The following is a 14,304-nucleotide window of genomic DNA, read 5'->3' as shown; positions in this document are numbered from 1 at the left end:
TTTGTTCCAACCAGCCAGATCTGAAGATAAAATCTTGCGGTGTATGGCCACCTTAAGTTTTATTGAAAGATTAGCAGTCTCTCCTGGGCTAAGTCCTGTGATGCTCCAATACCACAGTGACAGGCCTGAGCATATGCAGAACCTTTTATAGAGACAAGTAAAAACATGCACCTGCTGTCTATGCCTGATCTTCAAGGCTGTTGACTCAGACCTGTGATGTTAATGTGGCTGAATAATTTTGCACAATGACACAGACATATGACTGTATTGTAGCTGATTAGTCATGCACACTAATTCTGAATTAAGAGATAGTGTAGTGCCCCCCTCAGCATGCCGTCATCCGCTCCTCAGGGTGCAGTAAAGCCCTGTTATGCTGCTAATGGGGACTGAGGGCAGGACTGAGGCTGGAAGAAGGTTTGGCAGAGGCTGCAAAGGGAAGTTAAAAGGCCTAGGCTACAGGGTGTCCTTCCAGCGGATCTTAGGATAGACAGTCAATAGATCACCACCAAAATGTTGACCTTGACAAAAGGTCAACATAGAAAGTGTCGACACACAAAGTTCTACCTGCGTTTTTCACAATTTATTGGGTGTCAATGTCGACACTGAGCACACGGGAACCCCAATAAGTGTGAGCGTATACTCGCCATGCTTGGCCCGACTCTTATAGATTCCACGGAAACCGCTCATCAGAAGTAGGTATAGGTACAGGGCTGGATTAAGCCTTTGAGGGGCCCTTGTCACTTTAGACAGGGGGGCCCCTCCCACTTGTCATTACTGGCCTCAAACTGCACAGTAAAATATTACATTGTCAAAACACAGAGTAAAGGCGGTATAAACTTGGTCAATGGGTAACTGCAGGGGGGTGGATTAATATATACCACATGAAAAGCCCGTGTTTGTTCCTCTGTACCTTACTCTGTAGGAGAACTCACAGGCTCAGCACTGCCTCTGATTAAAAACCCTCCCATGATGTGGCCGCTGCTGCTGCTGTCCTTCATGGCCTGAGAAGCATGTGATGCGCTCCCCCAATCAGAGCTCAGCACAAGCCTCTCAACCTCTGACTTCTTGTGCAGTCTTATGGGACTTAGTCAACTCTCAGTAATGCACTCACACTTGTGCAGTCAGTGTGCCTTGGCCAGGGCCACTGACAGGTGGGTGCAGTGGGTACAGCTGCATGCGGGTGGGTGCGTATGTCATGCCGCTAAGGCCTGGACTGAAGGTCAGTCCCAGGCCCCAACATTTCTAGTGGCGGTCCTGGCCTGGCTCTCGATGCTCACCCACCATTAATCATTGTCACATTGGCATATAGGTGAAGCTGCAGCACTACCCCCACTCTCATGCACAATACCTTTAGATTAAAAAAAATTTTTTTTTTTAATTCATGCTGATCACAGGGGGGCCCTAGATAGAGGGGGGCCAGGGGTACTGACCACCCTGAGTCCCTTTTTAATCCGGCCCTGTATAGGTAGGCCTTAATGCTAACATACATAATAATGGCCAGTACTACTGTAGATGCTAAAGATGGTTTCCACCTTTTAAAAGGCTTTTAGTTATTTGCTTTCACTTCTCCTCCTACAACATTTACTTACTATGTTGGTTCATCTTTATCCTGTGCTATTGAGACACGTTCTGCATTAGTTCTGGCACCGGTTCCTGGAAGCGGCTCTCTGGGAAGTGTTATATACAGTGCAGATAGTGTATCTAAGTCATAGCTCCGAGACCAAAATATACAACTATTTACGGATATAAAATACAAGGCTGGAAAGTACACAGAGAAGCCAGAAAGATAAAGCAATACATCTGCTCTAATGCACAAGGAAATCACTAAAAGTCGTCTGAAGGCGCACAGCTCCTTATAGTGTTAGATGTCGTTCCTTGAAGGGCCTTGATACATAAAGTATTGCTCTATGATATACTGTAGTCGTTATTGTCCATTGCGTTTATTATGTCCAGCGAAAGGAGGAATATTTCCTGATTTCCAAAATGGAATAAATCCTACAGGGTCCCGATGGTGGGTACAAAGCGCCTGTGTGACACTAACTTCCATCCCTAGGGAAGCTGATGCACGGTCACAAGCCGTCGCGCTAAGTTGTAGTGTAAGAAGCTGACAGCCGCCGCCGCATTGCTGGGAGATACACTGGGGTTTTATTTCTGTCTGCGATGGCTGAACAAGCGGCGCTGAGTCACGAGCTCACACGCTGCAGCGGGATCCGGGGCCCGGCTCAGCCAACGGATCTGCCCAAAGCAATTTTCCCTCCCTTGCTCCAGTAAACTAATAAATTGCTACGCACACATCATTAACGTTTCTGAGATTAAAACTGTACAGAGAGAATCTGGGTAAATGGCAAAAAGATAAAAAAAAATCCTTATTTTTCTCCAAAGTTACTTCCGCTGATTTGCAAACCAGCCGGCAAAAATGGTCTATTTCCTCCGGGCACATTACAAAGGGGGAGAGAATCGTCCGGGCCGATGAGATCCTTAACAAATCGTAATGAAAAACGGGTATGGGTCATAGGGCGTTCAGGTCATTAGGTCGACCGCTATAGGTTGAGAGTCAACGGTGTCGACGCGTGAAAAAGGTCAGCATGCATTAGATTGACATGGTCAAAAGGACGACACAAGCATTATGTCGACAAGCAAAGGTCAACATGAATAAGGTCAATGTGTTTTTTTGTGTGTCTGTTGACGCAGGTCGACATGGACACCGTATCAGTGTACCGCGTCCCCTCGCACGGCTCGCTGCGCTCGGCACACGATTATATTCTCACTATATGCCCGCTTAGATAGTAAAGTATGAAAAACCACCTTTAAAAAAAGCCACGAAAAACTCATGTCAATCTTTTCCATTTGTCGACCTAATGACTGTCGGCCTACGGACTGCACCCCCTTAATACACTAGCAATCAGAACAATTAGAATAAACTGTGCAATTTAACATGGAACAAAATTGAGGATATTCGCATAATATTTCTCCAGAAATATAGGCCCACTTACCACAGTCATGTGACCACATCAGGTGGGTACATAAGATTCCTAAGGTTCAAGTCCATAGCACAGGGACCCGCAGGGTCTGCACAACCAGAGCATCGAGATATGGGGGGAGCGAGTACTGTTTAAGTGGACCTGGCTGGGTCTGCTGGAGGGGCCCGGGTCTCGCTCCCCCGTTGCAGTGAGCCGGGCAGTGGGGAGAGAGATGACTGTACTCTCTAGCCCTCTCGTTTATTTTTTTTTCATGGGGGCGTGGCCATGCCCCCTACCGGCGGCCCCACCCCAGCCTGTTGGCCGCACCCCTCCATTTTTTACCGGTCCACGGCTGACCAGTTAGCGCCGCTGCGCACAACCCAACCAGCCCAAGGCATCAAGCTAGTAAACAGTAGCATTTTATGTGTTAGAAAGTGTTACATTAAAACAGCAGGTCGTAACCCCAGCCCAGGAAACGTTTTACTGCTTAGGCTTCTACCACAGGTACCTGAATACCTGTTGGGGCAGATGTATTAAGCCTGGGGAAGAGATAAAGTGGTAGGAGATAACACACCAGCCAATCAACTCCCAACTGTCATATTTCAAACACAGCTGATTGGCTGGTATTTTATCTCCACTTTATCTCTTCGACAGGCTTAATACATCTGCCCCCCTTCTCTGTAGGCGTTGATGCGCTGCTGACACACTTCCTAACTGGTGTCAGACCAGACCCTGCACCGGTAGCTGGCAGGGGGGCGGAGCTTGTAGACGCTGGGCTCAAACCAGAACAGTCATAGAGCGGGACTGCATCTTATGGCAGCTACGCCTTCGACCACTGAAAGTGGGAGGTCAACAGACATTAGGTCGACCACTGTTGGTCAACATGGGAATTGTGTCGACACATGAAAAGGTCATCATAAGTTTTCATGATTTTTAAGTGTCTATGTCGACATCTGTCAAAATAGACCCCAAATTAGCGAATTCATACCGTCACATGGCCGTCTTCGCTCGCCTCCTGGACCTAGCATCTGTCAGAGGAGCGCAGAGCGTACAGAGAATGTTGGATTCCGGGAGCGCTGGTGCTCTGTGAACACCTACTCCCTGGCAACGAGCATGTAACCCCTGGCAAAGAGCATGCAGGTACAAAAATATTTTTTTTCATTTGTAACCAATAAGGCAGATTTTATTTGCAGTATTATAGAAGTGTTGGGGTTTTATTTTCTATCAAACTAATGTTAGAAAAATAAAACTTTACTTAAGCTTATGACCCGGATATAAATCTGGTGCATATGTAGCTGGCGTTGTACCCGGCTTCGTCCATTCTTCCAGTCTTTGGGGGTGTTAATATGCTATTTTTAGATGCATCTTTTTAGAGCTTCATTTTTTTGGGTATGAATGCGCCCGGCGCAGGTGAGCCCCAATGTGTTCCGTTAGAACAGCAACAAGCATTTACTGACAATGTGATTTCATTACTTTCCCGGCATTTAACATTTACCTGCGCTAATGTGCGCTTAGCCCAAACGCCTCTGAAATGTTATTACTGTATAAACATTTTTCTTCTTCTTCTTCACCCTTCGGTATTCCTAAAATTAGCAGCCGAGCACACACAGGCTATTAAATAGGAACACGACTTTTCATTTTCCGATGTAATTTGTGAGTCTGCACAACTGGTGCAGAATTTATATCACAGCATAAAACCCACTTTTTAAGTTATTTCTATGCTCACCTGCTCTCTCCACCTATCCCCCAGGTTCCCGGAGAGGAATATAATGATAATAATTACAGTTCTATTCCTGTACAGCAAAAGGATTCTTCAGGGCAATATCTCCTGTCAAACATAGTCTGTCCTCAAGAATCCTGCAAGGTGCAGATTATTATTTGATAAAAATCAGTAATTGGCTAAATATGTCAGAAAGAAGACTGGTTCTGGGCAGATGGCGGAACAAAAAAAAGAATTCCTTTTTTCTGAACTTGCAATTTGCAGTGGAAGCTGTTTCCCTGATAGCACTGCAGGGTCTGAGCGAAACCACTGGGTGCCACCGTCAGTCAAATGGAGGAAGGAACCCATTTTTTTTCCTTCGATCCTGACTCCACCGTCCACCTCTGCACGGAGATGGTTTAAGATTACAAATTCACAACTGATTTTAAAGGGGTCCTGATGAGGCTGAATAATTGGGGACCGCAGACTGGTGTGCCGACGTATTTTGTATGCACCATCTCCAGATAAGAGCGTAAGAATCAATGGACCACGCGGAAAGAGTGGCAACAACTTCTCCCACCCCCGACACTAGATCGAGGGGGCTTGCTGTATTGGAGTCCTTGCTGCCTTGACCCACCCCCAGGTGCACTGCCTGACAAACCAAACTGATAGGAGTCTGCAACTCCAAGCAAACTCCTCCTCCTGGGGGCTGGCTAATGACATGATAGCGCTGTATTGGAGCCATTGCTGATGTCACTAGTGCGTTGCCCCACCCCCAGGTGCACCACCGGGATCGGCGACCGGTCCTCCTGGGTGCTGGCTGAATGGGTGTCTACTAATCCCAGCCATGGCCGATGATGTGGTGGCAGTGAATTGGAGCACCCACCGATGTCACTACTGCATTGTCCCAGGTGTATGTGTGGGACCGGTTTCTGCAGATCCCAACTTCCTCCTGGGGTATGGCCTATGATATGATGGTGCTGTATTAGAGCTCGCGCAAATGCTGCCAAACCAATCCTTCTGCTGGGGACCAGCTGATGATGGATGGGTGGAGTCACTGCTGAGATACCCTGTCACCAGGTACATTACCGGATTCTGGGACAGATTTATTAAGCTTGGAGAAGAGATAAACTGGAGTTAAGGCAAAAGGAGATAAAATGCCAGCCAATGAACTGTGTTTGAAAATGACAGTTGGGAGTTGATCTCCAGTTTATCTCTTCTCCAAGCTTAATAAATCTGCCCCTCTGTGTCAGCATTATCCTCTGTCCTTACCTCTTCCCCATGCGAGGTGCAGAAGATCTGTCTGTATTTGGCAACCACTATGAATAGATGCGACGCTCCCATTAGACAGTTTTTGCATGTTCACAGTGCTGCCGCCATCCAGCTATGGCCACTTAGCATCCACACTGTAATGCCCATTACACATTATGCCACACACTCTAATGCTTAGCATCCACACTGTAATGCCCATTACACATTATGCCACACACTCTAATGCTTATTTCACTTTATGCCACACACCGTAATGCCTATTATATATTATGTCACGCACAGTTATGCTTATATTCTTATGAGGGACATCAATAGGGGATGGACAGGTCACAAAGATGGTGAGGATGGTGTCAGCAAATAAAGTATAAGCAGCTCTCACACCATCCTCATCATCCTTGTGACCTGTCCATCCCCTATTTTTTTATTATGTATTTTTATTAATAAATTGTATAATATTTTTTTGAGAACCGTCTTGTCTAATTATTGGTACAGCCAGCACTGGCACATCTATATATTTTCCAGTTTTTTGTTTCTAATGGTCTGACAACCCTGTGCCAGCAGCTGCTGATTAGCGCACTCCACAATATATCTGTCTTTTTTTTGCCACAGTTGCACTGCTTTTGGCGGCCATGTTCAGATAGAACTTCTGCATTTCTGCAGGGCCTGTGCACGTAAATACTCTACATAGAAGTCCAAGTCCACAGCGCTACCATGATATGCGCTGTACTCGGGCCGCTTTCCGTTTATTACAAGAGGATCGGTTGAAGTTTACCGTACATCCATCAAAAATGGCGACCGCTGTGGGATGTACATTGTCCACGGATCCTCTTCTAATAAAGTTAAGAAAAAACAAAAGTCCCTTGACAACCGTTATTTCAACAGAAGGTTGTGTGGTATATTAGGTCGACAATGTCTGGGTTGACACTGGAAATCATCGACATTAGCAATAGATAAAAATGTTGACATGAGGTTTTTTTTCAACTTTTTTTGGTGTTACTGTCAACACCTGAGCATTTAGTCACCCAGTTAGTGTACCTCGCCCCCTTGCGTGGCTTGCTTCTCTCGCCATGATGCGCACGTCACACATTACCACTGTAAAAAGTATGAAAAAGTAAAATAAAATGAAGAAAAATCCCCAAAACTCATGTTTACATTTTCATTTGTCGAACATAGCCATGTTGACAGTTTGCTCGTGTTGATCTTTTGATTATATCAATCATATGTATGTAGACCAAATGGCTTTGACCTGTGAACTGCTGACCTAAAGGAATGTTTGGAAGTTATGATGATAAACTCCTGTACCCGATGGAATAACTCCGGTGTGCCGCTCCCCTGTAATAAGTGTTATATCTCCGCAGGAGCCATTATTGGGACTATATGGAGGTCCAGCCACTAAATGCTGCCTGGAAGGCTCCTGAAGGCAACTAGAATCCCAGCACCGCGGTCACCTGACAACAGCTCCTGCAGAACAACCTTCAGCCTCTTCCCGCTGCATTATTTATGGAGTCAGTTTATTTGGCATCGTAGGAACGAGAGTTTGGTGAGCTAACAAGCAGCATAAACGTAAGTCCGCAGCGCGCCAAGCGAAACAGTTTGAGGTTAACTGTATGTGGGCATCTGTAGGAGGTTGATGTGGCATTTACCCTGCTGTACGAATGGTCTCTGCATTCTGTTTGTTGCAAGAAAATTCAGTAATAATTTATTCATAAATCTTGCATGAGGAATCGCTGACCAATAGCGTCTCACATTAGGAATGTCGGCATATCGGCTGCAGCTAGTAGTTTCTGTTGTGTGGAATTGGGACTTGGCATTACTCTACCTCTACATTGCTTCAAGGGAAATGTGAACTCCAGGCCCCCTTTCTGTCTGAGCCCTGGATGAAGATAAGGGACAGATAAACGCAGCACACAAATGGGACGGTAAACCGAGACAGACATGTAGAGGGGGGACAGAGGCACGCGTGAAAGAAGAGAGACATACTGTAAACATACAAACTGGCGACAGAGACAAACACAAAGGACAGGGGGTGACAGAAACAACTGAGGGGGCTGATCCTTCACTGCTGCCTCTACCATTACACCCCCCCCCCCCCCCCCCCCACCACACATACACAGCACCCCACTCTCCCACTTCAATTTGCTTCTGATTAGCTACAGCGGGACCAATACTGCTTGAATTAATAACTTAGGCCATATAGACCATGTATAGGCATCGTACTGCCATATCCAACTCTGCCGATGCCACTGCACTAGGGGAGGCTGTAGGGGGGCCCAAAACAAGCCCCCACTGCTCCGGACTGCCCCATGGGGCTGCTGGCCTACAGGGAGAGTCCTGCTAAGGTTGCCCAGTTGGGTAGGGGTATAAGGTTACAGGTTCCCCGCGGCATCCATGTTGGCTGCACATAATATAATACTACAGATCGTGCTGGGAGCTTACAACAACAGCGGCAGGAGAAACAAGGGTTTGAAATGTGAAATATTTTGGTCTGCAGTTATGTTGTGGATGAGTAAGTTCAGTATGTGGTATGTTAGCAGACAAAACTGGTATCAATCAATACGCTTGTAAGGAAGATGGTCAGTGGAGATTTCGCTGATCACACAGCCGGAGCGGGCAGTAAAAATAGTCAGCACAACTTGTACCGAGTATGTTTGGGGCTTTGAAGAGTCTGCTAGAAACAGTGCTGGAAGCACAAGGGGAACCAAAAGTGCTAGAAAGCCCGTGGCGGGCAGACCACGGATGCTTATTATTAAAAGATCAGATATCCGCCTCTCCGGCGCTTTATAAACTTCTGCCAAAGATACAGATGTCAATACACTTGTTTTACTGTATGTCACATTTAAAGAAACGGCGACATCTGTAGGGGGAAATGGGTACTGCAGCAGGGAAAAGTGGTGGCAGGCAGCTTTCCTCGCCGCTCACGTGCGCAGACAACAGCCTGTTTATAATGACATATACACTAAAGGGGAATTCAGACCCGTTGCATGAATTCCCTCCCCCATCTGATATTTGGGGTTGTGAATGCGCGATTATGCCGGGGCATTCTCTCCAGGATGGGGGGCAGGGAGCGGACAATTTTTAATGGGGCGGACATTCGAGGGCAGGATTTGCCTGCCCACTAGCCTTCGAGTATACGCTGCCTAATGAATAGGTCTGAATCAGGCACTAGCGCCCCCCCCCCCCCCCCCTGAGAAGCGGGCAAGCCTCCCATATCACCCTACTGCCCACCCCCACCTCAGACCCACACGGCCACCCACAACAGAGCGGGCAGACTGAGGAGACCCGATGATGTGATTCGTGCTGAATTATGTCATGGTATGCATGATGCAATAATGCAATACTACTGCCACGCCTCCTTCTGTATCCAGGCCACGCCCCTTATGTGCCGACCTAGCAGCTAAGTCGGTAAGTATGTGGTGAAGACAGGGAAGTGGAAACGGAAGGTTACTTATAATTGCTTCATTTTAGAACACTTGCAACTCCTGTAAGACAGCAAGGGATACGGCCATTGGGTCGACCACTGAAGGCCATAGGTCGACAGGGTCGGAAGCTGTACACAAGCATTCGGTCGACAATGGGAAGGTCAACAGTGAAAAGGCTGAAATGCATTTTTCTCTGACATGCAGCAGGGGCCACTGGGAATCACTTCGGGTTTTGGAGCATGGTTAGCTGGGAGCTAGGCACTACTTAGTTTTAATACAGGGGAGACTAGCTCCTCCCCTCCAAGACCCATCATCCCCCAGTGAGAAAATTGTGCCTGAGGGAGCTAGTCACAGCTCTCACTGCTCCTGCACTACTCTAATTCTTTGCATCTTTATTTTCTCTAATTCATTCTACAATATCTGAGGATCCCTTCCCTGCTTATTGAAAAGCTAGGGTCCGGGTTTCCAGCGCCCCTGGGTTTTTCCCAGGCTGTAACTCAGGGCCTCTTCAAAGGCACCTGCCGCGACATCACAGCGTTCCTGCCACCCTCCATCAAAGGGGATTGCCAGGCGCTACTGCAGAGCCTCAGCAGGGGTGAGTAAGACCCACATCTTGTATTGTTATACAGACGCCGCAGCGCTAATCCATCAGACGCCGCGCTAATAAGTGGCGCGGCGGAAGGGGTTAATGGCGGCCGCGGCGGGGGTCTGAGCGCGCCTTTGAAGAGGGCGCACGTACTAGCCCCCACCTGTCCCTAGCCTCTACACGCGGGCAGCGCTGTCCCTGCAGGGCGCCGCCGCCATTTTGACTGGCGCGGCGGGGGGGTTAATGGCGGCTGTGAGGGGGATGTATAGCACGCCTGAATAGGCAGGCGCAGCAAGCCCTCCAAGCGCCGGCCAACTCTGTCCCTTTCCTAAGCAGGGCACAGGCAAGGCTGCGGTGAGGAGGGGGGGAAGGTGCGCGCTGAGGTGGGCATGGCGCGGCCCTGTTAACACACACACACACACACTATGGCCCTTATTCTGGTTGGTGCGGTCGAGCCGCATATGCGGCTCCGACCGCACCAGACGAATCCCCGCCCACCATACGGTTCGCCACGGCCGTCCGTACACGGACGGCTGGCGAACCGCACGAAAATGGTGGAGGCGTACGCCTCCACCATGCTGGGAGCTGCCCCCTGCATTCGATGGTCGACGACCATCGAAGGCAGGACCGCACGCCGCGGCAGCTCCCGCAAGCTGAGACCACACGGACAATCGTCCGTGTGGTAGCTTGTATGGGGGCTGAAAGCTGACATCCGCCGACGTCAGCTTTCCGCCCCCATGAGTGGCGTCATGCCCTCATTACCATGCGTACGCCCCGCGTTTGCATGGGAACGCCCATGAAACGCGGGGCGTATACATAGGGAAATGAGGGACTGAAGCCCCTCACGCCCCTATACGCCCCCTTTGCGGCGTCTAATTTTTTTAAACGGAGATTTCCCCTGCACATGCGCAGAGTGACCTCTGCGCATGTGCAGAGAGAAAACATCGGCGGTACGGCCGCATGCGGGCCGTACCGCTTCAATCTGAATAAGGGCCTATAAGCTGCTCTCTCCTCTTGTCTTGCAGACTGCAGCTACTGTAACCCTTTCAGGGCACTTTCTGTCACTTTGACTGTGTTTATAGGGACTTACTCCCTTCCAGGACCCGCTCTCCCAGGGGGGATTTGGGTATTGCCCTAGGGTGATCCACTGTCTTGTGTGTGTGCGTGTGTGTGTGTTTGTGTGTGCCTTAAGAATTCAGTGGCCCACGTGCAGACATGGCGAGCAGGTCCAAGGCTGCTCAAAAGTCTTTTACCTGCACAGTTTGTTCCAATAAGTTCTCCCAATACTCTGATGGGGGAACTTCAGTCTGTCAGACCTGTGCGGTCCCCCCGTCAGGGTCCCAGACTACCGACACACCAGCCCCCCAGTGGGCTGCAGCCTTAGTCGGCACTATGACTAAATTGTTTGCGGAGCTGGCAGTATCCCGCAGGGCAGAGCCTGCATGGGCTACGGCCTTGTCCAGGTCGGTGGACTCCTTGGCGGGGGCCCTTGCCAAGCCCCAGAGGCCGGGTCCCTTAGCCCAGAAGCGCCCCTTTCAGATGTTGCTTCAGGGAGAGGACACCGACGAGGAGCCTGAGCCCTTTGAAGAGATGGAGGAGGGCGAGTGGGAGGAGGTACAGGATACCCCTCAGGAGGCGGAGCCAACTCCGGTTGGTATAGAAGCCCTTATTCTTGCAGTTAAGAAGGTGTTACATCTGCCTGACGACCCTCTTCCGGCTCCCCAGGAGTTGGATTTATTTGGAAATACACAGAGAGCCTCTGTGGTGTTTCCTTGCCCTAACCAGGATCAGCTTCTAGAGGCCTGGAAGCGACCGGACAGGCGTTTTCAGGTACCGAAGAGGTTTCCTTCGATGTACCCCTTTGAGCCAGCAGCTTTGAGCAAATGGGAAACACCTCCACCGGTGGACACATCCGTGTCAAGGTTATCCAAGAAGACCACCTTGCCAGTCCCAGGGGCATGTTCGCTCAAGGATCCGTCAGACCGAAAAATGGAGGCCACCTTAAAGGCTATGTATACGGCGGCTGGTGCCCAGCTTCGGCCGGCCATAGTGTCGGCCTGGGTAAATAGGGCAAATGCCAGGTGGGCGGAGCTGATCACTGAAGGCCTCGACTCAGGGATGCCAGCAGAGGAGATTCGCCAACTGGCGGAACATATTAAGGAGTCGGCGGGATTCCTTGGAGACGCTGCTAAGGATATTTCCCTTATTTCATCACGCATCTCTGCGAACGCCATTGCAGCAAGACGGGCCTTGTGGCTGCGGTCTTGGCAGGCTGACGCAGAATCCAAGAGAGCGGTCGAAGGTCTCCCCTTTGCGGGTGATATTCTATTTGGTCCAGAACTGGACAGATGGATTTCGCAGGCTACTGGAGGAAAATCAGCCTTTTTGCCGACAGCGGCACCTCCTCAAAGGCGCCAGTATGCGGGACCCTCTTTTCAATCCTTTCGTCCACAACGTTCCTTTCGGGGCAGAGGAAGAGGCTTCCAATCCTCCAGAGGTACTAGAGCCAGATCTCGTCCACAGGCCGCCCTCCGGGTCCAGGAGCCAAAACAGCCCCCAAAGCCGGCAGCATGACGGTTTGCCAGCTTCAGTGGGAGACTGGTCAGTCGGAGCACGTCTCTCCTACTTCAGAACCCAATGGTTCTCCCTAACGGAGGACCCTTGGGTTCGCAGGATTATTTCGGAGGGTTATCGTATACAGTTCGACGCTCCCCCTCCCAACAGGTTCTTCACCACAGCGCTGCCAGAATCCTCGGTCAAGAGAGATGGGATTCTCCTGGCTATACAGATGCTGTTGGACTCTCAGGTCATCTGTCCGGTTCCGGTCTCACAGAGAAGGTTGGGGTATTACTCCAATCTCTTTGTGGTGCCGAAGCCGGATGGGTCAGTTCGACCCATTCTAAACCTCAAGGCCTTAAACCTACTGGTTTCGCACCAACCATTCAAGATGGAGTCAGTCCACTCAGTAATAGCTTCCTTGGAGCCAGGGGAATATATGATTTCCCTGGACATAAAGGATGCTTATCTGCATATCCCCATCTGCAGCCATCACCAGGTTTTTCTACGCTTCGCAGTGGGCAGAGACCATTTTCAATTCAGGGCTCTACCCTTCGGATTATCGTCAGCCCCCAGAGTGTTCACCAAGACTCTGTCGGTGGCGATCGCCGCTCTTCGGAGCCAGGGGGTGACGATAATCCCTTATCTGGACGACCTTCTCGTCAAGGCCCCTTCAGTTCAGATGCTCGAGGACCATACCAGGAGGACGATTTTGATGCTGACCAGCTTAGGCTGGGTCATGAATTACAAGAAGTCCTCGCTGACCCCCACTCAGAGGATTCGGTTTCTGGGCCTTTGGTTGGACACAGAGGCTCAGAGAGTCTTCCTTCCGGAGGAAAAGATCTTGGCCATTCAGGAGCTAGCTCGGAAGGTGTTGCTACCTCAGAGGGTCAGTTTACACCTTTGTGTGCAGTTACTGGGGAAGATGGTGTCGGCCTTTCCAGCACTGGGCTGGGGGCGCTTTCACTCCAGAACTTTTCAGATGGACCTCCTCAAGAAGGGAGCAGGTTCTCATCTATTGCTTCACAGACAGATCCGGCTATCCCCTCACGCCCGTCTATCCTTGACTTGGTGGCTCCAGCGAGATCACTTGAGCGAGGGCCGTCGCTTCGCGATCCACAATTGGACGGTAATGACGACGGACGCCAGTCTGAGCGGTTGGGGAGCGGTCCTCCTAGACCTCAGAATGCAAGGAAAATGGACCACCCAGGAACAGACCTTACCGATCAATGTATTGGAGTTAAGGGCTATTTACAATGCGCTGGTCAGATCGGAGAATCTACTTCAGGGTCACGCAGTGAAGGTCCGCTCGGACAATGCGACAGCAGTGGCCTATGTGAACAGGCAAGGGGGAACTCGCAGCAGAATGGCCATGACAGAGGTCAGAAGAATCCTTCTTTGGGCAGAACGTTGGAAGGTGGTTCTGATGGCGGTGTTCCTTCCAGGAGTGGAGAACATAGAAGCAGATTTTCTCAGCCGAAAAAGTCTGCATCCAGGAGAATGGTCCCTACACCCAGAGGTGTTTCAAGACCTCACCAGGAGGTGGGGCACTCCCGAGGTGGACTTGATGGCCTCGCGGGAAAATCATCAGCTACCAAGGTATGTGGCTCGCACAAGAGACCCAGGAGCAATAGCAATCGACGCGCTATCAACTCCGTGGAACTACAGGTTGGTCTACCTGTTCCCTCCGCTGCCTCTACTAGCGCCAGTCTTGAAAAAACTCAAGAGAGAGTCTGTTCAGGCGATTCTCATTGCGCCTTTTTGGCCTCGACGGTCATGGTTCTCGGACATTCAGAGGATGGCAGTGGACGA

At 49.9% G+C, this 14,304-nt stretch overlaps 1 protein-coding gene across 2 annotated transcripts in view; it reads left to right on the top strand.

The window, feature by feature from the left end:
• Positions 1–7,292: 7,292 nt before the first annotated feature.
• The window catches only part of FAM180A (family with sequence similarity 180 member A), a 114,012-nt gene continuing 107,000 nt past the window's right edge, over positions 7,293–14,304 (top strand). For both annotated transcript variants that reach the window (XM_083181165.1, XM_083181167.1), the window contains exon 1: positions 7,293–7,494. The gene's annotated coding sequence lies outside the window, so the exon portion shown is untranslated. The remainder of the gene's footprint in view (positions 7,495–14,304) is intronic.

Source organism: Crinia signifera, chromosome 4, assembly GCF_055691185.1.
Source record: "Crinia signifera chromosome 4, ASM5569118v1, whole genome shotgun sequence".
NCBI lineage: Eukaryota > Metazoa > Chordata > Amphibia > Anura > Myobatrachidae > Crinia > Crinia signifera.
The sequence above is the reverse complement of the archived record's forward strand: the minus strand, read 5'-3'. Positions and strand labels throughout refer to the sequence as shown.